The sequence below is a fragment of the Bidens hawaiensis genome, unplaced genomic scaffold, assembly GCF_021521415.1.
Source record: "Bidens hawaiensis isolate Kalapana, Puna unplaced genomic scaffold, B.hawaiensis_p1.1 tig00004864_1, whole genome shotgun sequence".
Lineage (NCBI taxonomy): Eukaryota > Viridiplantae > Streptophyta > Magnoliopsida > Asterales > Asteraceae > Bidens > Bidens hawaiensis.
In genome coordinates, this window is record NW_027491306.1 from 1,023,632 (window position 1) to 1,047,926 (window position 24,295).

At 32.1% G+C, this 24,295-nt stretch overlaps 1 pseudogene across 1 annotated transcript; it reads left to right on the forward strand.

The window, feature by feature from the left end:
• The first annotated feature begins 8,502 nt into the window (after positions 1–8,502).
• On the forward strand, positions 8,503–13,270 carry LOC143628303 (NAP1-related protein 2-like; annotated as a pseudogene). The gene is made up of 9 exons (XR_013152725.1): positions 8,503–8,724; positions 8,809–8,859; positions 8,944–9,015; positions 9,100–9,213; positions 9,297–9,358; positions 9,699–9,759; positions 9,844–9,900; positions 10,004–10,056; positions 13,101–13,270. The product of XR_013152725.1 is annotated as an NAP1-related protein 2-like (transcript).
• Positions 13,271–24,295: the final 11,025 nt, after the last annotated feature.

Here is a 24,295-nt window from a genome sequence, read left to right on the forward strand (position 1 = left end):
GTTCCGCGATAAAATGTTAGAGCTAACGGGCTTGGAAAGGCGTTGGCGGGGGCAGAGACGAATCGGCTAGGTTACGGGCTTATGCTAGAATGAGATGTACTAATGCATATAACATAACATCATGATGAGCTATTTTTATGAAAGAAAGAAATATTTTTTACCGTTTCAAAACCCACGGATTCACCAACTATTTTTAGTTGACGTTGTCAAGCATATTTTTCAGGTAATGCCTAAGGACCATGTGCTTACTTGATATTTTGGAATGCACGGAGACTATGTGGAATTGCTATGAGCTTTTTGTTTATTAGATACTATCTTCGCATGCTAGACTATGAAATAATTTGGTTATTATATTATGACAATATGACTTGGATTATGAATGCATTAAGTGTTTTGTGTGTGAATCATGTGTTCAAGGATCCGACAACTGAACGCCCTGCGATTCCGCCTTGACGGGGTGTTACAGAAAAAATATTAGCATATATACATGTTACACATGTATATGTCTCATGTGTGTAAATATATATGTAAATATATATGTACGTGTTTAAGCATATGCATCAGATGACATTAAGTTTTTAATTATCCTTTTATATCAAATTAAGTTACAGAGCTATTTATAGATGACATTAAGTTTTTAATTATCCTTTTATCAAATTAAGTTACATATCTATTTATTTTGATCAAATTAGCAAATTATATTTATCACGATATTTATTGCATTAATTTAAATGTAATACATGAATGTCACCAAATAAAATTATGTTTATAACCAAACAGGCAAACACAAAGAACATCGCTGCAACGCACGGATAATATTTCTAGTAAAGATACAAATATACAATTCATAAATTTATAAACAAATCATAAATCTCTATATATATCATTCGAATGAAAGAATGAATTTCATGATAAGAATTATATAGAGATAGTCATCATATTATCATACGATCAATAATAGAAGTTGTTTGACAAAATTATTACATGGTTTTTATTTATAGTTGATTTAGATAAATTTTGTAAGAATGTGATCGAATTAATTATGATGTTCGTTTTTGTTTAAATTTGAGTATTAAATTGTGTTAGTTTCGGTTTAAATTTGAATATTCCTATTTTGTCAAATTTGATCACGAGTTTATTTATATATGAAAAATGAATGTCATTTTAGTTAAAAAAAACTATAACTTAAAAATAACTTGTGTCAACCAGAATTCATTATGTCCTTAACGCTTGTTGGCCTGCCATTTTTTACCGAACAAATTTGATACTCTTTTAAAATAACCCGTTTCGAAAAATTACAAAATATAAAAAAAAAAGGTTAATTAGTCAACTTCAAAAAATTATGAAAAGGCTTTTAATTTTTGAAATATTATAATTGGGGGTTCATATTAGCCATTAATTTTGACATTTAGGCATAATTTAAAAATTGTTAAATATAAGAAAATGGAAAGTTTGTATAGATTGAAAACTATAGAAAACTATAAAAGTTTGTATTTAATTTGTAAAATTCCATAGTTAATCGAGTTTAAATAGGTTATGAGTATTAACCATAAATAAAACAATCATAGTGACTATTTAAAAATTGAAATTTAAATATAAATTTGAAAATGATTAATTTCAAATTCTGTATTTAAGCAACAACTTATTATATTTTAAGTAACATTAAAATTAAAAGAACATTATAAAGAGTATTTTAATTTGTTTTCCGAATAGAAGATTGAAATTATTAATTGGGGTTTTTTTTAGACATTAATTTTAGAGATAACTTCGGTTTTGGTCATTCTGGTTTATTAAAATTATCAATTTTTGTCCAATAGTTTATTTTAGGCTTTTATGGTACAATAGTTTCAATTAACCATCAGTTTTAGTCCAAACCACTAACGACATCCACCAACTGTTAGTTAATACAACTTTGAGGGGTTTTTTTTATATTTTTCACAAACTTTTAATTCATATGAATATTTATTTTTTCAACTAAATATAAGTTTTATGCTTTTTGTTATTTTCTAAACATTATGGTTTAATATATTTGTTTATATATAAATATATACTTTTTTTATTTTTAAAATAATTTTTTTTTAAACCGGAGCTTTTATGCAACTATATATTTATTTATTTATATTTGAAACTTTTATTTTTACTTTTTATAGTCGTATAGTATCCAGGCTTTAAAAAGAAAAATATTTATTTTTTAAGTTTCATTTTAATTCTACACTTCTACTAACTATAAATGATTTAGAAAATTAACTTTTCTGCTTTTATTTATCAATGGTAAAAAGAGCTTATATTGTTTTTTTCTTTTTTACTTTTCAATTGAAGGAAGGTTGTTAAAAATCTGTTTATTAATTTTAGTTATTAGTTTGTATATTTTTTTCGAACAAGTAATTTTTGTACTTTACATTTCATATTATCAGCCCATCAAAATGGGAATGACTTCTTGGTTCGTACTTCAAAATAAAACTAAATACAATGTTTTTAAAATCGACATACTATTACAACTATAAAAGGTTAAAAAATAAAGTATTTAAATATAATTAAATAAATATACACTTGTATAAAAGCGTCAGTTTTGAAAAAATATATTTTAAAAAAAAAAGTGTGTAGATATTTATATATAAACAAATATAAGAAACAATAATACTAAAAAATAAAAAAAAGTATAAAACTTATATTTAGTAGAAAACCCAAAAATTCTTATGATTAAAAGTTTGTGAAAGATACAAAAAAAGCCCATAAAAGTAGTATTAGCTAACGGTTGGTGAATGACGTTAATAGGTTGGGCTAAAACTGATAGTTAATTGAAACTATTGTACCATAAAAGCCTAAAATAAACTATTTGACTAAAACTGATTATTTTAAAAAATCGCAAGGACCAAAATCGAAGTTCTCTCTTAATTTTAACATTTAGGCATAATTAAAAATGATCAAATATAAACAAATGAAAAGTTGGTTGACATTGAAGAATATGAAAAGCTTTAAAAGTTTGTTGGTAATTAGTCGAATTTCGTATTTAATTAGAAATAAATATGTTATGAATATTAATTATTTATTAATTAAGAATAAATTAAGCAACAAAATGTTATACTTATATTTTGGTCAAAATACGTATTTGAAATCATTAATGCTGGAATTCAGTAATGACGCTAGAACATATTTTAGGCATAAAAATGCTTTAATTTTATACGTATTTAATCATGATTAATTATGTCATGAATATTAAGCAAAAATTAAGCAACAAAGACTTGTATTTTAAGTAAGATTTTAAAGAAAAGTCAAATGACTATCTTCATTTGAAATTTTAAACATCAAATTAAAATTATTAATTTATAATTTAAAAGGTAATTCAGTAATAAAACTAGAAAAAAATTTGTGTAAAAAAAAATACTAACAAACATGTTTAAAATTGATAGAAATTTTCAATAACATCCTACATATTAACAATCAAAACATGTTTACAATTAATAGAAATTTTCAATAATATCCACATTCCTTCCAGGCAACTGGCTAATCTACAATCTTGGACCGCCAGAAGTTGAAATGAATAAAATTAAATTAATGTTACATAATATTTTTATAATATATATATATATACTAAATTAAAAAAGAAAAACGTATATTTTGGTTTAGCAAGAACTAACAATGGATTTAACCGGAATATGAAAGACAAAATTCTAATGACCACCTAAATCAATGATAGTTAAGAGAATAATTGTGATCCATAGCTAAATCAACCATTCATTATTGGATTTTGATTTAGAACCTAAATAGAGTAAACGATAGAGTAAACGATAATCAGATTAAACAATGGTCATTAAACCGGTAAAATGAAGATAATCGGATAATACTCAATAAAATGAAATGACAATACTCAATAACACATGAGCATTGAACCTTAGAGTAGAAGAAATATTAAATCGGTGGAAATGAGAGCCCATCGTCAAAGTGTGGATGCAAAACGCGAGAGAGAGAGGGAGAGAGAAAACTAAAAATGTTAGTAGGGTTTTTCGTGTTAAGGTATATATAGTTTATGAAAGGGATGAGTTGGCATACCTAAGGTAGGAAACATATGACATGACATCTAGCTGGCATCTAGGTGGATACCCTAGAATGATGCCTTGTGAAAACCTTGTAATGCTTTAATATAGTAATAATAAGATTGGACCCTTTATCTTTAACATATATATATAGTAATATCAAAAGAAAAGGGTATATTGGTTTTTATTAATCATAACTATCATCTTTTGGTCGTTGCCGGTCCCAACTAATGAATTGGTTGTTGATGGTCCCATATTTTAACGTATTTGTTCCCAACGGTCTGTGACTAACAGTATCCTAATACTGTTTGTTAGTTGAAGGTCGCCAGAAAATGCTTTTGGAAGAAAATGCCATATTTTTTGCCGGAAAACACCACCTGAACACCGTCACCACCACTGACTGACTCACCACCAACTAACCACCACCACTTGAGCACCACCAATCGATTCCGACGATGGTTCTAGGGTTTCGGCGACCTCAATTGAGGCTTTCACTAGGAAAACGTTCCTAAAGGTCCGATCCAAGGTTACAAAGATGTTTGAGACAAAAATGTTGAGTTTTCCGAAAAAAATGTGAATTTTCCTGTCAAAAACGTTTTTTCGCCGACCTGCAACTAACAGCGTTAGGATCCTGTTAGTCGCGGACCATTGGGGTACAAATACACTAAAATATGGGACTGTCATCAGCCAATTCGTTAGTTGGGACCGACAACGACCAAAAGATGATAGTTGAACTTTGAGGGGACGGCATAGGCGGTGGACGCCAAACAAATCGCGTAGTTGTAATTTTAGGGTTAGCGTGTTTTTGCAATCAAGGGTTAAGGGTGTCGCGCACGTAATGCACAATAACAGATTATTGTATTGGATCATTTATCGATAATATATATATATATATATATATTAATAGTAATTTCAAAAGAAAAAAACACAAAGGTATCAATAACTGAAACATGATTCAATCATAAGCAATGAAATCTTCCTCCGAGTCCACATCAATCAAGGAATCGTTGGTAGATGAAAGAGCGAGAACGTGATTTTTTCTAGAGCTTGGATTAAAAAACCAATTCTAAACAAATAATAGATCAAATTTGAAGTTTGGGCTATTATGGTCTTTTCTTAATTTAGCCCAAATATACCAACCTTGAAAATCGGTGCTAGGTCGGTGCTATGACCGCCATCGAGGAATAAAAAAATCAGTCAAATAGCGACTAATAGCGCCGCTAATAGCGGTTACGTTATTCTGGACCGCTATTGGCACCGCTATTTTGCAAAAATCCGCTAACCGCTATCCTACCTTTATTGACTGGATAGGTAACTGTTGGATCCAGGAACCAAATCTTTAACATAGGTTTTGGATCACAACAAAACGATTATTTGAACAAATCGAAAAAATAATACACAAGCAAGACACCTAAGACGGAGATCGGACAACAGACAATTGATTTGACTTCATAATGATGGTTGAAGAAGGTATAATGATCCCTTTCAACATGTAGAGAAAACTAGTGAGAGAGGGTGGTAGGTTCTCTTAACTTTTAGCTTGTTTAAAGATGTTGACTACTTTGTTGAACACTTTTCACAACTTGACAATAATGGATGCAATAAGTAAAGAGTTTAAGGGATAAAGATGATATAACCAATATAGAGGTCCAAGTGAATGTTAACTAATTCACTCTAGTTCTCTCTCTAATCCTCCGATCGAGATTTTTTCACTAGTCATTTCCTTAAACAGTAGGGATCAATAATATAACGTCTCAATAAGCAAAGATATGATCACATTCAAGATAGTGTATCTTTTTATATGTAGCATTTTTTTTTATAAAATACTACAAATTTTTATATTATAATAAAAGGATCCAATTATAATAGAGAGGCAGGTAAGCGGGCAACAAGTTGCGCCGCCACCCCCTTTTGAATGGCAAAACCGATCCTACTGAAAACAAAGTTATCGTTCTTCGGCGTCGTTGAGTTACTGTGCACGACCCGCTAAACTCTTTTTATAAGCGTAGCTGCATCGGGGGCAAGAGACCCAAATGTATCGAAAGCAAAAGGAATGAAGGCGTGTTGATTCTCAACACACGCCTTCTCATGCTTAGCTATTTTTTCCTGATTCTGTCTTTAACACGGCCCGCGTAGCAACAAATCCGATGTTCCTAAGCCCGACAAGAGGGGACACCCTAGTAATTAAGGTCCACACAAGCATCCCCCCCCCCCCCCCCCGGCAATCCAAACACAAGAATGTTCATTGATCGGAGAGTAGACCTTCCTTCACGCGGATCCGACAAGAAATTCATAGGAGCCTCTTTTTTTGCCGAGATTCCTACCCGTTTTAACACATCACAAAGGATATCTCTTGACCAAATTTAAATAGTGAAGCTTCAAACATTCACTATGTCAAGACAGTGAAGCTTTACAACATAATATCAAAATAGTCTTCCCGACCCAAATATAATAATTACACTATATCAAGATACATGTTTCCATCTCAAATCATCAACAAAATAATAAACAATTCTCTTAACAAATTATTAGAACCAGCTCTAGTGATGTCCCCTTAATAATACAAGAATTATGAAAGATGTTATAGAACTTCTTCCTTTTGCCATTCTTTGATCTTGATAGTTTCTTTAGTTTGATGCTTGAATGATTTTAGACTCACGAGAGATATTTAGTTAATAAGTTTATGCATTAGTTAGAGAAAAAACAGTAAGGTTAAAGGTTACACAAGACATCTATTTATGGCCCAAACTCACAAGGATTGTGCAAACTATAGACCCGATGGTCAATCCCCTATCGACAGTGGATGTCTAATTCACACATATTTGTGTTTTGAGTTGAACTTCATGAAACATCATTATATGCTTTTATCCTTTCTTTTGCAGATGTTTTCCATGTTATAAGATGTTTCAGTCCCTAGCCTTTGACCATGCAACATCTATTCAAGGTTTACACTAAAATGGGTTATACACTTTATAGTTTATCAAACCCAAATCATTATACATTACTACTATGTTTTTGACTTAAACCATTTTTTTTAACAAAGTTGGGTCTACTCTTTGTTGTTGATTTATATGAAAAACATACCCTAAAGGGAAAATTCCGAAATAAGCATTTATGAAAACAAATTTCAAGTTTTAGGTACCATTTGCAAGAAATTCCAGAAATAGGTAGTTTGTAGAAACCAATTAGAACTTGTCATATGCCCTTAAACTAATTATAACGGACACGTTCACTAATAATTTACTCGTCACGACTATATAAGTTTCATGACTAGCAATCAACGTCTACGAGTAATTCATTTATAGCGTATCGTATCGTTAGTTCCATAATCGTCCGATGTATTAAAACGTTGTCATAAAAGCCATACAATTAAAAGAAGGAATTAAAATTTGATTTGAAAGTAATAATATATAATAATAATAATAAGGGTAAGGGTGAGGATGATTTAGATGTGCGGATATTTTAACACCCAAACCAACCAAAACCCTAATAATTCTTTTGTTTCTTCTTAAACCCTAACAACCAAACCAACACAAAACCCCCTCACTCACTTCTTTGTGCAATCTGGGCATCAGGGTTCCTAAAATGGTGGGCGATAAAGGCAAGAAGCCCAAAACGGGAGAGGACCAAATCGACGCCGAGCTTCTCAAATCCATTGAAAAACTACAGCAAGTCCAAGATCACCTCGAAAAGGTATTCTTCTCTCGCGATCATCGATTTCATTTTTTCTATAATTTCCTGTGATTGCTTGTTCAATTTTGTAATTGGTTTGAGAATTTGATAATATAATAATTATTATTATGTTATATGAGTGAATGCAGTGTCAACATTACCTTTACCTAATATCTTTCATAACAGAAACCCCCGTCTCTGCTGCTTTATAGTTTATATAAATGTATATATTAAAACTTAGGATTAAACCAATGAGGCTGCTAAATGAGCTAGCTTACCTTGGCCTAGGCCCCTGCTCGTTTATAAACCAAGCCGGCTGAGCTCGTTGCAGGGCCGGCCTGGACCCTAGTCTGGGCTCGGCGCAAATTTCTGTCCGGACACAAAGTTTTATATATGAATCTCAGTTTTTTTTTTTGAAAACATTAATAAAGTGGGCTAAAAAGCTAAAAAAAAAGGTCTTGTTTAGTCTGTTATTGGGCTAAAAACTGAAAAAAGGGCCTTATAACAAGTGAAACTGGGCTAAAATAACTGAATAAAGGGCCTAGGGTAGTCTGTTTGTGTTTAATGGGGAAAAAACTGAGAAAATGGGCTAATAAAATATGAAATTGGGCCAAAAAAATTATATAAGGTCCAACTTTTCTACTCGACTTGGGCACTTAAAATCTCGAAGACGGCCCTAGATAACGAGCTGAAATGTTGAGCTCGAGCCCACTCATTTACTTTTCCTAAAAATGCTTAATTTTATAACATTACACATATTTATGCATATGCATTAACAACAAAATTGTTATATAATATGTGTTTACAAACTGAGCCGGCTTTACTCAGCTTGTTTACAAATGTGCTGGTTTTGAGTGAGCTACAAGCCTCGCTCATATCTTTCATTTTTCTTCAGATCAATGAGGAGGCAAGTGACAAAGTCTTAGAAATCGAGCAGAAGTACAATGAGATTAGGAAGCCAGTGTACAATAAGCGAAATGATGTTATTAAATCGATTCCTGACTTTTGGTTAACTGCTGTAAGTCACCTTTTTAATATGATTATTTAACCTCATTTATCACATAACCACTTTCAGATCTAATTTGAACTTTTGTTCTTGCAGTTCTTGAGTCACCCTGCACTCTCTGATCTGCTAAATGAAGAGGACCAAAAAGTTAGTTTATTATTTTTTTAATCCATAACAGGAAAAATTCAATTTAAATTATGTGATATGACATCATCTTTTTGGTTTTTGCAGATATTCAGGCATTTAACCGCTCTTGAAGTTGAAGATATGAAAGATGTGAAATCTGGTTACTCGATCACTTTTGTAAGTAGTAAAAAAATACTCTTTATATAAACATATAATCATTTTATAAATCATTTACATGATGTCGCATTTATTTATTTTCAGAACTTTAGTCCCAACCCTTATTTTGAGGATACAAAGCTCACAAAAACCATCACTTTTCTTGATGAGGGAACTTCCAAAGTTATGGCCACGTCAATCAAGTGGAAAGAGGGCATGGTAACATTTTGTAAATTGTAAATTTTTGACGCTTTTTTTAATTTGTGTTTTGGTAGTTATTTGTTTTTTTTTAATTATTAAAGGGACTTTCAAATGGAGTTACACATGAAAAGAACGGAAACAAACGGCCCCACGAGGAGGACAGGTTATTAAAATTTGATTTTTTGTCTTTATTGTTGTTGGTACAAAACAGGTCAAAATGGGTTTGGGTCAAACAGGGCATGTTGAAGTATTTGGATTTACCTATGTATGTCTTACCTATTTGAATTTTGTAAAATAGTGTATCATATATGATTATAAAAACGTTTATTATCAAGGTAATTTTTTTTGAATTTTGTAAAATAGTGTATCAAATATATGATTATAAAAACGTTTATTATCAAAGTAATGATCAAAACGAGCCATTTGAAATGGCCAACTACTTTTGACCTGTTTTCATCTGAAAAGTGTTGGGTTTTTATATTTTTTTGGACATTTTGATACAGCTTTTTTAGCTGATTCAGTGGAACCCAACGGAAAGATGATATGGATGAAATTCCAGATGGAGTAAGTTCATAATATCTTTTAATTACACTTATGTTTAAATTAAACGGTTCTGATGTTGTTAATGTTTTAATGATGTATTTGTAGGTTGCTGAAATGATCAAAGAGGATTTATGGGTCAATCCTCTTACATATTTCAATAATGTAATCTTTTTTCTTGATTTTTATGTTTCAGTTTTTAGATAAATTCATCCATGTTTTGTTAAATGTTCTTTGTATTAAGTTTGCAATATTTTTTTATTCTAAGGATGATGATGAAGAAGAGCTTGGTGATGAGGATGATGAATAGGTAACTGACAACTAGACCTAATTTGCATTGCTTTTTTGTGAGCTGAGTTAAATGGGTCGGGTAACAGGTCTAAATGGGTTGGATCAGGTTCAAAAACTGTTAGTTCAAAATTTACATGGTTGCAAAACCATACTATAAAAGTAGTAATCTGTTTTTCTAAAAATCATAGGGTATGTTTGGTACGGGGTAATGGAATATATAATATGAGGGAATGGAATGGACGTAGTAATGAAATGGATAAAGGAATGAAATGGATCATTACCATTCCATTGTGATGTTTGGTTACCATGTAGGAATGGAATGATTATATCACTTTATTATCATTATTATTATTATTATTAACTAATTTTTAGACCCTGCGCTGCAACGAGATTCTTTTACCGAATAAAAATAATCGTAAAAATCTTGAATCATGTATGCGAGCTGTGAAATGTTGACTCATCAAATTTAAAATAATAATATTGATAATGTTGTAATAGTTTTAATATAATAATAGTTTTATTATAATATACAAAACAATGATGATAACGATATAATAATAATAATATTATAATTATAATTATAATTAATAATAATTGTTGACTCTTTTGACTTTTCCATTCCTTAAAGGAATGGAAAAAAACACCCATACCCAAAAGAATAAAAATTCTAAAATGGAAGCAGTTTCATTCCTTATGGAATGATCCATAGTTGTCAATAGCGCCCATAGGGGGCGCTATAGCGAATAGCGTGGCTAGGCGGCAATACGCCGCTACAAGGTACTTAGCGGCCACATATCGACCAAATAGTGACTTCTGATGGCAAATTCCAGTGCCGGCGCTGCGATTTCTGTCGGAAACCTACCGGAAACCAAGAAGATGAAAGAACGGCTGCGGGAAGAAGTAGCCGCCGTGTATTATTACTTTGTACCCATTTTAGGTTTAAATATGTAGGTATTTTAATATTTACCCCTTCTATCTTTCACTTGTTTACATAAAGAGTTAAGTGTCATTTTAGTACCTGTGGTTTGACTAACTATGCAACTTTAGTACCTATAATTTATTTTATGCAAAAAGTACCCCAGTTTCAAAAAACTTGCATTTTTAGTACCTTTTTTAACCCCGTCAATTTTCATTTGTTAAGTCTGGGGTATTTACGTAATTTCATTATTTAAATGAGGGGCATTTGGGTAATTTCACTATTATTTTTTTGTTTTTCTTTTTCTTTTCTTCTTTCCTCTCTCCCCGTCTACAAACCCTTTCCCCAAATCATATCTTATAAACCCTAATTCCCCAAAATCTCAACAAACCTTTCCAGACATCGTAACTTTTCCGGCGCCACCGACCACAACCACCTGCCATCACGCCAGCCGAAGCTCAAACTCCTCCTCTCCGCCCTTCTCATATTCTGCTCCCTCATTACACTCTGTCGCTGGAACTTGCTCTGTCGGCAACAACGATTGTAGGCCGGAACCTGCTCTGTCGGCAACAACGATTGTAGGCCGGAACCTGCTCTGTCGGCAACAACGATTGTATGCCGGAACCTGCTCTGTCGCTGTCACATAACTCAAACTCTCTCTTCACCGCCTGTAATTGCATACCGTCGCTACCTTCCCCGGTCTTTGCTTTTACGCGGCGACCACCGTGATCACCGCTCCCCTCTCCTCCAGGTCATCGGCATCGTACCCGTAGGCTCCGACAACCTTTGGCCCAACCACGGCTTATACGTTTCTCTCTCCGACTCTGTTAACTCCATCTGCGTCTCTCTCTCCGACAAAGACACGGATCTTATTCTCACTAATCGCTTACAGTTGGGGCAGTTTGTGTATGTGGATAAGTTTGAGTTTGATTCTCCGGTCCCGCTTGCGACTGGTGTGCGTCCCATTGCTGGACGCTGTCCGTTTGTTGGAACTCCTCAACAGCTTATTGCGAGGGGTTCGAGTATTAAGAGAGAGTTTGTTATTCATACGGCTTCAAATTCGGATGCTTCTGCTGCGTGACGGTGATGGGTTGGTGGTGGTGCGTGGCGGCAGAAAAGAGGAAGAAGATGGTGGTGGTTGCAGGTTATAAAACGAGGAGAGATCAAAATAAAAGAAGAAAGCAAATAATAATGAAATTACGTAAATACCCCGGACTTAACGGATGAAAATTGACGGGGTTAAAAAAGGTACTAAAAATGCAAGTTTTTTGAAACTGGGGTACTTTTTGCATAAAATAAATTATAGGTACTAAAGTTGCATAGTTGGTCAAACCACAGGTATTAAAATGGCACTTAACTCTTACATAAAAGAGGTAAAATTAGTTTGTTTATCTTAACATTTAACTCCCTCTATCTTCACTAATTTACATTTTGTTCTTAACTTATAAATTCATGCATAAAAGTTATAAAATGAACAATATATATATATATATGTTAAAATTAACTTTATCGCTAAACACAAAATAGCGGGTGCTATTTACCGCTATTGACAACTATGAATGATCCATTCTATTCATGCATGGTAACCAAACATGTATTGTTTCATTCCTTTTGAATGACCCCATTACATTCCACATTCTATTCCTTTATACCAAACACTACCATAAAGTACACCTTATGCCACTTTCGTGGCTCATCCCTATATTTTACTTATTTGATCAAGGCTTGCTTGCTTGAGAGTCATCTAAATTAAAGCTCAAACACACATGCATATATATGACTTTTAAGGGGTATGGCCGTTATATAAAAAAATGTATTTAAAGTTCTCATATATTTTAAATTGTAGTTTGGCTTGTTTAGATGTAAAGCTAAAACTTTTAATATATATATAGATTATGAATTCGGTAGCTGATAAATTCAGCATTATGTGTATGTTAATTTTTAATTGTATATATGTGTCTATACTTGTAGAAAATACAAATTTTAAGTAATAGATGAGCCGGCTCAGTGAGCCACGAGGCTTGTCAAGATAAATGTGCCCACCCAGGCTCAGCACTGCTCGTTTACATAACCTCAAATCTCAATCAGTCTATTTAAGTGAATAGGTTGAATTTAAATTCCCAGGTCTAATTGGGCTTTTTTAGCATGACATTGGCACAGATGACTCGGAAGAAGAGGAGGATGATGATGCGGAGAAATGAGTCGGGTTTATATTCAAAAAATGATGCTTGCTTTATGAAGTTTTAAATTATGGCTTTACTCTAATTATTTTTAAATATTTCTATTAGCTGCGAAAGTAGAAACGGGCCACTAGCTTGCCTGATGTCAGTGTCCCTTCAATCGAATCTTTACAGATTAACAAAGTTATATCCAGATATTGAACTGATTAGCATTCAAAATTTGTTGTTAGTCTCATATCAGAAGAAAAGGTTTCTTGTGTATTAAAACTATGATCAAGAGTGGCAAAATGGGCCCTGGTCGGTTGTTTAACGGGTCTACGCATACACGTCTTGATAATAACGGGCTTGGGTTCAACTGGTCACTTGTTACTTAAATCAAATTTAAAATTTAAGTCACTTTGGCCAGATTACATTGTTTCATGTAACTTCGGACAGACGAGATTATAAACGTCTGTTTCATGGAATCAGATAACAGGTTAAAAACAAATAATCTAAGAACAAACCTACTTATATAACTCTATGATGAAAACTCGTGTTTTTCTAATTATCATTATCAACCGTTGGTTGCTGGAGGCACATTAATATAAGACAGGTTTTACGAAGCATTGATTGTATGCATTAGACATGAAGAAAAACGACTAAATTGCATGGAAAGGTCAATATATGCGAGATAACCATTGATATTCCTCCTTTAGAGGCATATTTTGGAGTAGTGTGCTCAATCAATCTCCACTATTCAGTCAGTATTCAACAAAGTCTCAATGCATAAGAAGGCAATTTTACGTGAGTCCCAATATACCAAACGGTATTAACGATTTTGTATGATGAGCTACACTAGTCAAAAGTTTACGAATCCACAAAACCCGAAGATGGTGGAGTTCAAAATTCTTCATGAGTAGTTGTCAAGAAAGGGTTTCAAGAGAATTCGGTGTACGAGTGCTTGGTTTTGCGCCTACCGGGGCCAAGTTACGCGATGCGTTACGCACGTTATTGGCAACGGGTTACCCGTTTCGCATGTACCGGCGCCCGGTTAACAGTTTTGCACGCACTAGGGTCCACTGATGTGTTTCGAGCGTATCAACATCTGATAAGGCATTTCGCACATATGGGCGTCTGGTTACGTGTTTCCCGCGTACCTGCGTCGGTTACCCGTTTCACACGTATCCGGCTACCAGCGTTTGGTTACCCATTTGTCCAGTACCGGCGCCAGGTTGCGCGTTCCGCGTGTTTTGGAGCCTATAACACATATTATGTGTACCTTTGCCATGCTGGGCTTTTAAGTGTTAATTAAACGGTAGGCTTTTAATCATTTGAGCATTTAATAAAAGTTTGGGTGAAGTTTTAGACCTTTAAAAGTTTTTGAAGGGTAGCATAATATTCAGAGGTAGCGTAATACATAAAACGTAAAATATAAAAATTTAATTTTCTACTACACCGAAAAAGTCGAGGGTAGCTGGGTGCTACTCCTAATATAATATGACCGCCCTTTCTCGGTGGGGAAATTGTACGAGGTCTAGCAAGACCATAGAGCTTAAATAACAAGTGATATAATGGATACATGTATTATACTTTCTAATAAGATTGTGGAGAATGTGGGTTATGCCATATCTTAATACTCAGGTAACTTTGATGAAGATAATCATTGACTTACGAACATGGAGCCTTAATAGCATTTCGGCAGCAACTTCAAAGGTTTAAAAGTTTACGTAATAATAAAGCTCATCCATAACTTCGAAATGGTTTACCGGAGCATATATGTAATCTTGCAGTTCAACAAAATATACATGTGTTTCTTAAGGCCGTTAATCTATACTATATATAATACATAAGACATGGGCAAATTAAGACACCTACTTTCAGGGCCGGCTTCGAGAATTTAAATGCCTTGGCCGAGCCGAAATAAAAAGACCCATATGCCCTATAAGAAATAACGAAGTATATAAGCTAGTTTTTTTTAATGGCGATTAATGTTATGGATAAAAAAAAGTTTGGGCCAAATATATTTAAGATGATTAAGATTCATACATATTTTATAATTTTGTTTTCAAATATATATAATAAATTTGGCCCTCAAAAATTACGATCCTCTGCTAAACGTCTGACTCGCACTACCCTAGGGTCGACCAAGTTGTTTACCATGCTACTAGAACTCCAAATCTATTAAGAAATGATAACGCTATGTATGCATGTTAATAAAACTGAGAAATCTTTTGATGAGAAAAATGTTGTTAACTAATAATTCAATTATATATTTTGTTAAAAGTATAGATAATGGTTAAAGTAAAATCGAATATGAATAGTATAAAAAATTTCTTAATTTTCTATTATGTTAAAAGGATAAAAATACTTTATAAAAATCAAATAGAATTTTTATTTTAAAATTTATTACAATCCTACTCATTTCCTTTTTCCATTAAAATATTATGTTAATACGTGAAGAATCACTAAAAAACAGGTTGAACTGCGGAAACTTGAGTTGCAAGAATTGGTCAACATGCTCCACCAAGAAGCCGACTCATGCTCTGGTTCGCTCAGGTTCGGAAACATGTTTCAGGAAACAACAGAATCCTAATAATGTAGACTATGTTATCAATTAGAAAGGTTCAATTGAGAATCTAAAAACTTAGATGCACAGTTACATAGTTTGATACAAGTTTAGTAGACTTGCAATTATATAGGGCATAATGTGATTGGATCTTCTTTTTTATGAATTAATATTTGATGATTATAAAGTCATCCATGAGGTGTTCGGATATCCACTCAATGTTGGTAGGCTGTGATGGTTATAAAAGATGCTTCATGTTCGTTGTTTTTGCAGAGAACCCTTGATGGTTTGCAGCCACAACTGCGTACTCTTTGTTAAATCGTCTGTTTGTTAGTTTAAATTTAGACCAAAATACCACCAAATCACATACTATTATAAAACAGAAATGAGTATAAAAAATGCATATATTTATTTAAATCAAAGGTGCTTACATATGCAATTTAAACATATTATACATTTGGGTATTATTGAAATGGATGTTTGCCTTTGGAGAAACGAGTAGCGAATAAACGTTTATCTTGACCTTTGTTGTGGCGAATTATATGTCTATGGTTTTACTGGGTGGTTTTGTTCTTTCAATTTTTAGAGCTTTAAAGTCCATTAATTGGATTTTGTTTTCTCCTTTCTTAGAAACTGCTTCTTGGATATTCCGTTTTCTAGATAGGATCCGACTTCCTCAACGCATTCGCATTTTCTGTAAGTATGCTTGCTGCTTCTACATCTTAAGTTGTTTATGTGCGAGTCAGAAAATTGAGTTTTCCGGCCAAAACCATTTTTCACGCCACCTTAAACTAACGATGTTAGGATTCTGTTAGTCGCGGACAGTTAGAAACAAATATTTTAAAAGTTGGGACCATTAGTAGCCAATCATTAGTTGGGACCAGCAATGATCAAAAGACAATAGTTGGGATCATTAAAAACCAATAAGTAAAGTGTCATTTTCGTCCTTGTGGTTTGGCAAATAATGCGAATTTAGTCCAAAAAGTTTATTTTTTGCATATGGACCCTCCACGTTTCCCAATTCTTGCCAATTACATCCAAATCACTAACTCCGTTAAATTGAATCGTTAACTCAGGCACATATCTTTTCACTCTTTCTTTATTACATGAGTACAATGCCAAAATCAAGGTTGGTTACATTTGCTAATTCCGTCCAAAAATATTTTTTTCGCAATTATACCCTCGAAGTTTCCCAACTGTTGCCAATTTCGTCTAATTTGTTAACTCGGTCTAAATTTAACGTTAACTCAGGGGTGTTACTGTCCTTTTACATATTTGTTTGCATTGTTATTATTATTACGATGAGCTAAACCCCTTATTTGACTACAAATAAAGAAGAATAAACAAACGGATAATATATTGGATTCAAAAATAGGAATCGTGAAATGTTATATATGTCATCAAACAAACACATAATAACAATAATGTAAAAAAAACATGTAAAAGGACAGTAACACCCATAAGTTAACGTTGAATTTAGACCAAGTTAACAATTTGGATGAAATTGGCAACGGTTGGGAAAAATCGAGGGTCTACTTGCTAAAAAAAATATTTTTGGACGAATTTCGCAAATATGACCAAACCTTAGGGACGATTTTGGCACTTTACTCATATAATAAAGAAATAGTGAAAAGACACGTCTACCCCTGATTTAACGATTAAATTTAACGAGGTTAGTGATTTGAATGTAATTGGCAAGAATTGAGAAACGTCGAGGGTCCATTTGCAAAAAATAAACTTTTTGGATAAATTCGCATTATTTGTCAAACCACAAGGACGAAAATGGCACTTTATTCAAAACCAATATACCAAAGTAAAAAAGAAAAATCATTCTCGCATTATAGTATTTCAATTGTTAACAACTTATTTAAATGTGAGTGTAAAATCAAAATTCTATTGGGGCCATAGTTAAAAGAACCCTATTACAAATAAAACAATCTAATGGCTTGAGAGAATGATTATTTTACATCCTTTGTTTTTAAATATTTTGTTTTTGGATTTTAATTGTCTTTATTGTAAGAAAGTTAATAATTTCGAGGGCCAAATTTATTATATACTAGATTTTATCCCCCGTATTATGAGATTTGTTTTACATTATTCGTTTTTAATATTTATATATGCATATTTGAATTTGAATTTTATTTATTGTAAGAAAGTTAATAATTAATATACTTGAGGTTTGATGATAAAATGGTTTCACAAATAAATAATATGTTATAATCCGGTTTAAAAGCTATCTGGGTTTGATGATACCCACTACCTGTTTATTTTCTTTATTATAAAAATGTTTCTTAATTATAAATAATATCTTTTTTTTAAATAAAATTGGATATTAATTTTTAGTATATCCTTATTTTATATGATTTTCATATCAAATATTTTATAAGATAAATTTTTAATATAATGAGATGTGATAACCAGTTTAAGAGCTATCTGGGTTTGATGAGACCTTTACCAGTGAATTCGAGTCAAATGCGTGAGAAGCCTTCATTTACAAATAAAGTAATCTGATGGCTTGAGAGAATGATTGTTTTACATTTTTTGTTTTTTAATATTTATTTTTTGGATTTTAATTTTCTTTATTGTAAGAAAATTAATAATATACTTGGGGTTTGATGATGAAAGAGTTTCATAAATAAATGATATGTTATAACCCGTTTAAAAGCTATCTGGATTTGGTGACCCATGACCGGCTTATGTTTTTTACTATAAAATTGTTTATTAATTATAAATAATATCTTTTTCTTTTAAAATTGGATATTAAATTTTAGTATATCCCTATTTTATAGGATTTTCATATCAAATAATTGGTAAGATTAATTTTTAATTTAATGAGATATAACCCGTTTAAGAGCTATCTGGTTTGGTAAGACCCATACCCATGAATTTGGGTTAAATCAATGAGAGGCCTCCATTTAAAAATCAAGCAATCTGGTGGCTTCTATAAGGGGGGGGACCACATCACGACACGTAGGATTTTAGGGGTTTCGTTTATATATATTATAGATACGTAAATAATAGTAGCTTATAGCTTATAACCTTATTTGTGAGAGAATTATTTCCATTATTACTTCATCTTCACAATATACATTATCCTTTTCATAATATACCTTATCCTTTTCACGGTATAACCGGCCGGTATGTACCGGTTTTTTCCTCTTAGTTCTACTACTTTGTCAACAATAGATTGAAAGGTCAAACTACCATAACGATGTCAACTCCCCGGTGGTTCCAGCGTACCCCTGAAAAAGCCATTCCTCGGCCGGGTGTCCGGCTTGCACCACCCTAGAGCCGACCATGCCTACTTTTTAAGTAATATACAAGTTGCAAAAAGTTACACATTCTATAACATGTAAGATATGGGCAAACTTGTCCATTATAAAATATGTATAGAAATAGTTACACCATTACCCTCTCAACTTTACTCAAGTTTTGTAAATTTAAAAAGTAGTTACAAATTTGAACATTCATCTTTACCCATGTATTCCTTTTAATTTTAGTTGTAAACCAACTTCCCACCAACGATGACCGTAACTTTTTCATACGTTAATATATTTTTTTAAAAATTGCACCATAAAAATGAGCATTTTATTGTCTTAGGTATGGTAGCTATAGTTTTTTTCAATTAAAAAAAATTGCATGTTACGTACGGGCGTTCACAATTCGGTTTTAACGATTTCTAAGTTAAACCGTGAGCCAAATCGTTGGTTCAATTTTTTTATCACTGAAAACCATAACTGAACCGATGAAAATTTAAACTGAATCGTTACTAACAGTTTTGTTTCACGCATTGAGCTTTAATAATAAGTTTACAGTCCTGACCGGTTTTATATGGTCGATTTTCAGTATAAACCTAAAACCAAACCATTTGCTATGGTTTGAACATTCAGAAACGGCTGACCAAAAGTGGTGATTGATTTAAACACTTTCACGGTTTCAAACGAACCTTGAACATCTATAATTGTTACATGACTACTAGGATTTTTGTATCACACAGCATCGCGCGGGCACCTTTCTAGTTATATTATATTTATGTTTGCCAATAGTTTAATACGTCATGTTTTATGTTATATTTTAATAATTACTTTTTGTATTTTAATCTATGGGTAAAGTAAAAATACAAAGCACAACAATAATGAGAAGAGTGAGAAAGAATCTAATCTATTGATCTTATATTTGAATGGTGGAGATTAATTTAAGATAATAAATTGATGGAAAGGGCATAAAGGTAATACCACACTTTTGTTGACCTTCTCTTTTCACATGCAAGACACATGTCAATTCTTCCATCATTTTAAAATGTCAATAACTTTTTCATGCAACATTATTTTTTAAAAAAAATTCACCATAATAACACGCGTTTTTTATCTTTAATATGAGTATCATATTGTTATATAAAAATAAAAAAAAATAATGGGTTTTTTATATTGTGTTATTGGTTGTTCATTGTGACTTTTAATTGGGTTTTTCTATGCATTGTGCTATAGATTTTGGTTATTGTGTTATCAATTGGTACTCATATTAAAGATAACTATTAAAACAAAGATTACGACATTGTATCTTTTTGTTTGTTATTGTGTTTATGTGCTCATCACTTGTCTTTCTACTTATCATTGTGTTTTAGTCATTAGTATTACGTTCATGTCATTGTGTAATATGTAGTTTCCATTGTGTTTTATGTTTCAGGTTATTGTGTTATATGTATTCACCACTATGTTTTACGTTTAAGGTCATTGTGTTATATGTATTCATCATTGTGTTTTATGTTTCAGATTATTATATAATATGTATTTATCATTGTGTGTTTATGCATTAGATAATTTGTTATTTTATCATTATATTTACGTATTATTATTACACAGCCGTATTATTAGCATTAAAAAAACACAATGATGATTTGAAAGACACAATGACGAAAAAAACACAATGACAAGCAAAAAGACACAATGACGAAAAAAAGCACAATGACAAACCGAAAGACACAATGACGCTATTTTTGTGTTTAATTTTTATATAACAAAGTCATACTCATATTAAAGATAAGAAAACGTTTGTTATTATGACGAATTTTTTTTTAAAAAAAGAATGTTGCATGAAAAAGTTATGGAAGTTTTAAAATGATTGATAAATTGACATGTGACTTGTATGTGAAGAGAGAAAATACGTGCTATTACCTTTATACCCCTTTTCTTTTGATCCTCACTTAGTACATGTTAATTAGTTATGGCTTCTCATACTTTTCATTTTTGTTGGTTTTTATAGAATAACTCAACCCTCTAATCTATAACGAATATACTTTTAAGTACAAAATACTTAATTTTATTAATTATAAAAAGTATGATATATTATGATTTTAATAACATTATATTATCTTTTTATTATCCTATTACAAATGACAAGTTTTGTGCCGCAAGTGCCCCATTGGGCCACTTGGCAGCACCAAACTGACTCGCAAATTTTGTTTTTGTTTTTTTAGTTCAATCATCATAACATACGTAATGGAGACTAACCGAACGCCAATTTTTTTAGGTTCCGGTGTTATAACGAACGTGACGGAAATCGACCGAATTCCCGTAGACTCATCGTTTCAACACCCGGGATTGACAACGGTTGGGTTTACTAACGCTCGAGTTTTACCTACCGATACCACCTCATTGGTCCACCTCAATTTTTATAGTTTTATATTTGGTTTTAATTCCAATACAATAACGTACGTCATAGATTCGCATCGACTTACCAGCTCAACACTTGAGTTTTATTACCGTCTGAGTTTTATCGACCTTCCCGGCGCAAAAACTAGTTTATAACAATAAGAAACGAAAAGGCTTACGTATAATGGCCAAAGTGGGCTAACAGAGTTCTCCAAATTAGAGAGTGCGGTAGCTTAACAAACAAGAAACTCATCGCTCAAAAAAAATATTTTTTTTAATAAAAAGATTGGTGATAATGCATAAATGCAAAGATTTGTAAGGATGTTTAGAAGTTGGCGATTTAATAAGACAGTTGTCAGTGCAATGAGCTAATTGCATCTATAAACATGTTAATTTTGCATGCGCATCAGATTTTCACAAATCATCTACTCGTTTATCTGATTCTATGAATATAACCAATTCATAGATACCTTGATAACCACTTTTACATTTACTTTTAATAATCAAATTGTTTTTTAACCAGTCTATTTTTCCTTTTCCACATTAATCTAATATAATTAAAATATGTAAAGAATTAAATATAAAGAGTCTCACGATGACGCCAATATAAAAAAAATAAACATACTTTAAACATCAAAATTTTATAGCTAGAAAATTGATCATTAAAATTTGAAAAAGAAAATCATTAAACAATTAATAATCAAATTGTTTTATATAAAATCAAATCATTCATATATATAACTTCTTTAAAATTTTTCTTTTGTTCAGCATAAAATGATTTAAAATGAAAAATGTGGTGCAAAAGTCATGCGCACATAGTATACAGGTTATTAGTACACTTAAACTGAAATAAAAAAGATTACCTTGGGTCCAGTGCACCATGTATTTGAACGCCAATCTAGATATTAGTTCATCGTAAATGCAATTGTCTTGGAGATGACCTAGGTATCTTCAACGAATAAATTGAAGTATGATTTGTCAGTCGACTCAATATGTTCGTAAAGCTCAAATGGACCCTAGCCTCTCCGGTTCTCCTGCTGATAACATACATATACGGTTTACCAACACCAAAGTAAACAACTAAACATATGTGACTATAGCCTTTGCCACGAAGCCTGAGCCTGTCACATGATCCTAAAGTTGACTTAACACTATGGGTTGACAAAATGATTAGATGGCCTTATCTCTAATAAATTTCTTCAAGGACCAATCATGACCTGCCACATAATAGTGCCAGATTTCACTGACATCACCCTCATTTATTTATCTGTAATTTGTTTATTGCGTTTGTAGTTAAAGAAGCTGTGTATACTTTATCTATAATAGAGTAGTTCTAAAAAGATTATAAGAATATCTGAAATCTTGTATTTAATAAATTAATATCAATACATAAAGTACAATGAAATTAAAAATATAGTTATATACGCTTAAATCAAATAATAATATAACTAAAATCAACATACCACGTATTCATAAGTATGATCGGAGAAAAAAATATTTCTACAAGTCATACATATTATTTGTTGTTACATTTATATACAAGTATTACATCTCACAAGTACATCACTCATAGCCTATATGTCACAAAGAGGGTATATGAAGAAACACCGGTTCAACTCTCAATCTAATCGCTTAGTCCTTAGGTTGAGATCAAGTATTTCTTATGGGGGTTAGATGTAATCCGGCCAATCTGAGTGTAAGCTCCTTCAAAACATAATACCGTGAGCTCGCTACAAACAGGAACGACTTGTCGGTGGTTTGCTATGAATCTGTTTAGCGCCACAAGTCGTCCGTTTGCGTTTGCACCTGTTTGATTGTGGTGGGGGATGATATGTTAAAAACGCCCCACCTTCTCAGGATTGGCTTTGAATTCACCCTTGGTTACAATAACGCCCATAAATTTATCTTCTTCCATTATGAAGGAACATTTGCCTGGGTTAAGCTTCATGCTCATCCTTCGGAGCGTCTTGAAGATATTCGAGTTGAGCTGGAGTTTGTAATGGTAATTCAGACTTTCAGAACTTGATTATTTCCTAAGCCACGTTGGGCCAAGGCCTACGATGTATCTAGGGGATAATTAAGTATCAAAATTATTTTGTGTCAACGTGTTCACCAGTATGTGTTACTGACGTATTTTATAAACTGTTTATAGGTAATCAATATTAGGTGTTTGGAGACAAAAGATAGCCATTAGACAATCTGATGGCTCATATAGAGTTTTTGATAATAAAATAATGTAAATTATGGTTTTGTAATTCAAACACTTTTGTACCAACCATCAGGTGTCTAATTCCTGACTTTTGGAACATATTAATATTTTAATCAAGACTTCCACTTTGCAACCTTAAACTCTGATATATTTACAAAACAGGTACCAACTCGTAGTCACACTCCTATACCCTAGATTGAGGTGTGACATAACACGCACAACATAAATCAGTAAAGACATACTGATCATAACAAAGGTGAGTGCATTGACTCTAAAACTAACGTGAAGGGTTAAGCATTTTACATATGATTTAAAAATCAAACACATGGCTTGAATGGTTTTCAAAACGTTTGATGTGTAAGGTAATATTGTCACACCCCGACCAAAGGCGGCCGAACATGCCGAGGTGTAACGATTGTCCATAAGCACATGACACTAATTAAAGTGACAGTATTTAATAAACTCATTTCATTTCACAACATCGAAAATGTCACATAACAATTATCCATAAAATAACCATAAACAAGATATCACAAAATATGGCAAATTGATATTGTTCATTTTTACTAATATCCTAAGATCTTTGATGTCGTTTTCTTCACAATCATAAATCAACCAAGATGCAAACCTGCAACATTTTATAAAATAAAGTTTATCAACACAAAGGTCGGTGAGCAATTCATAAGTTTGATCATATTAGTATATAATAAAGATAGCCACAAAACTTGCATACGAAACGATAAATAAAAGTGGTAATTTGGATAAATA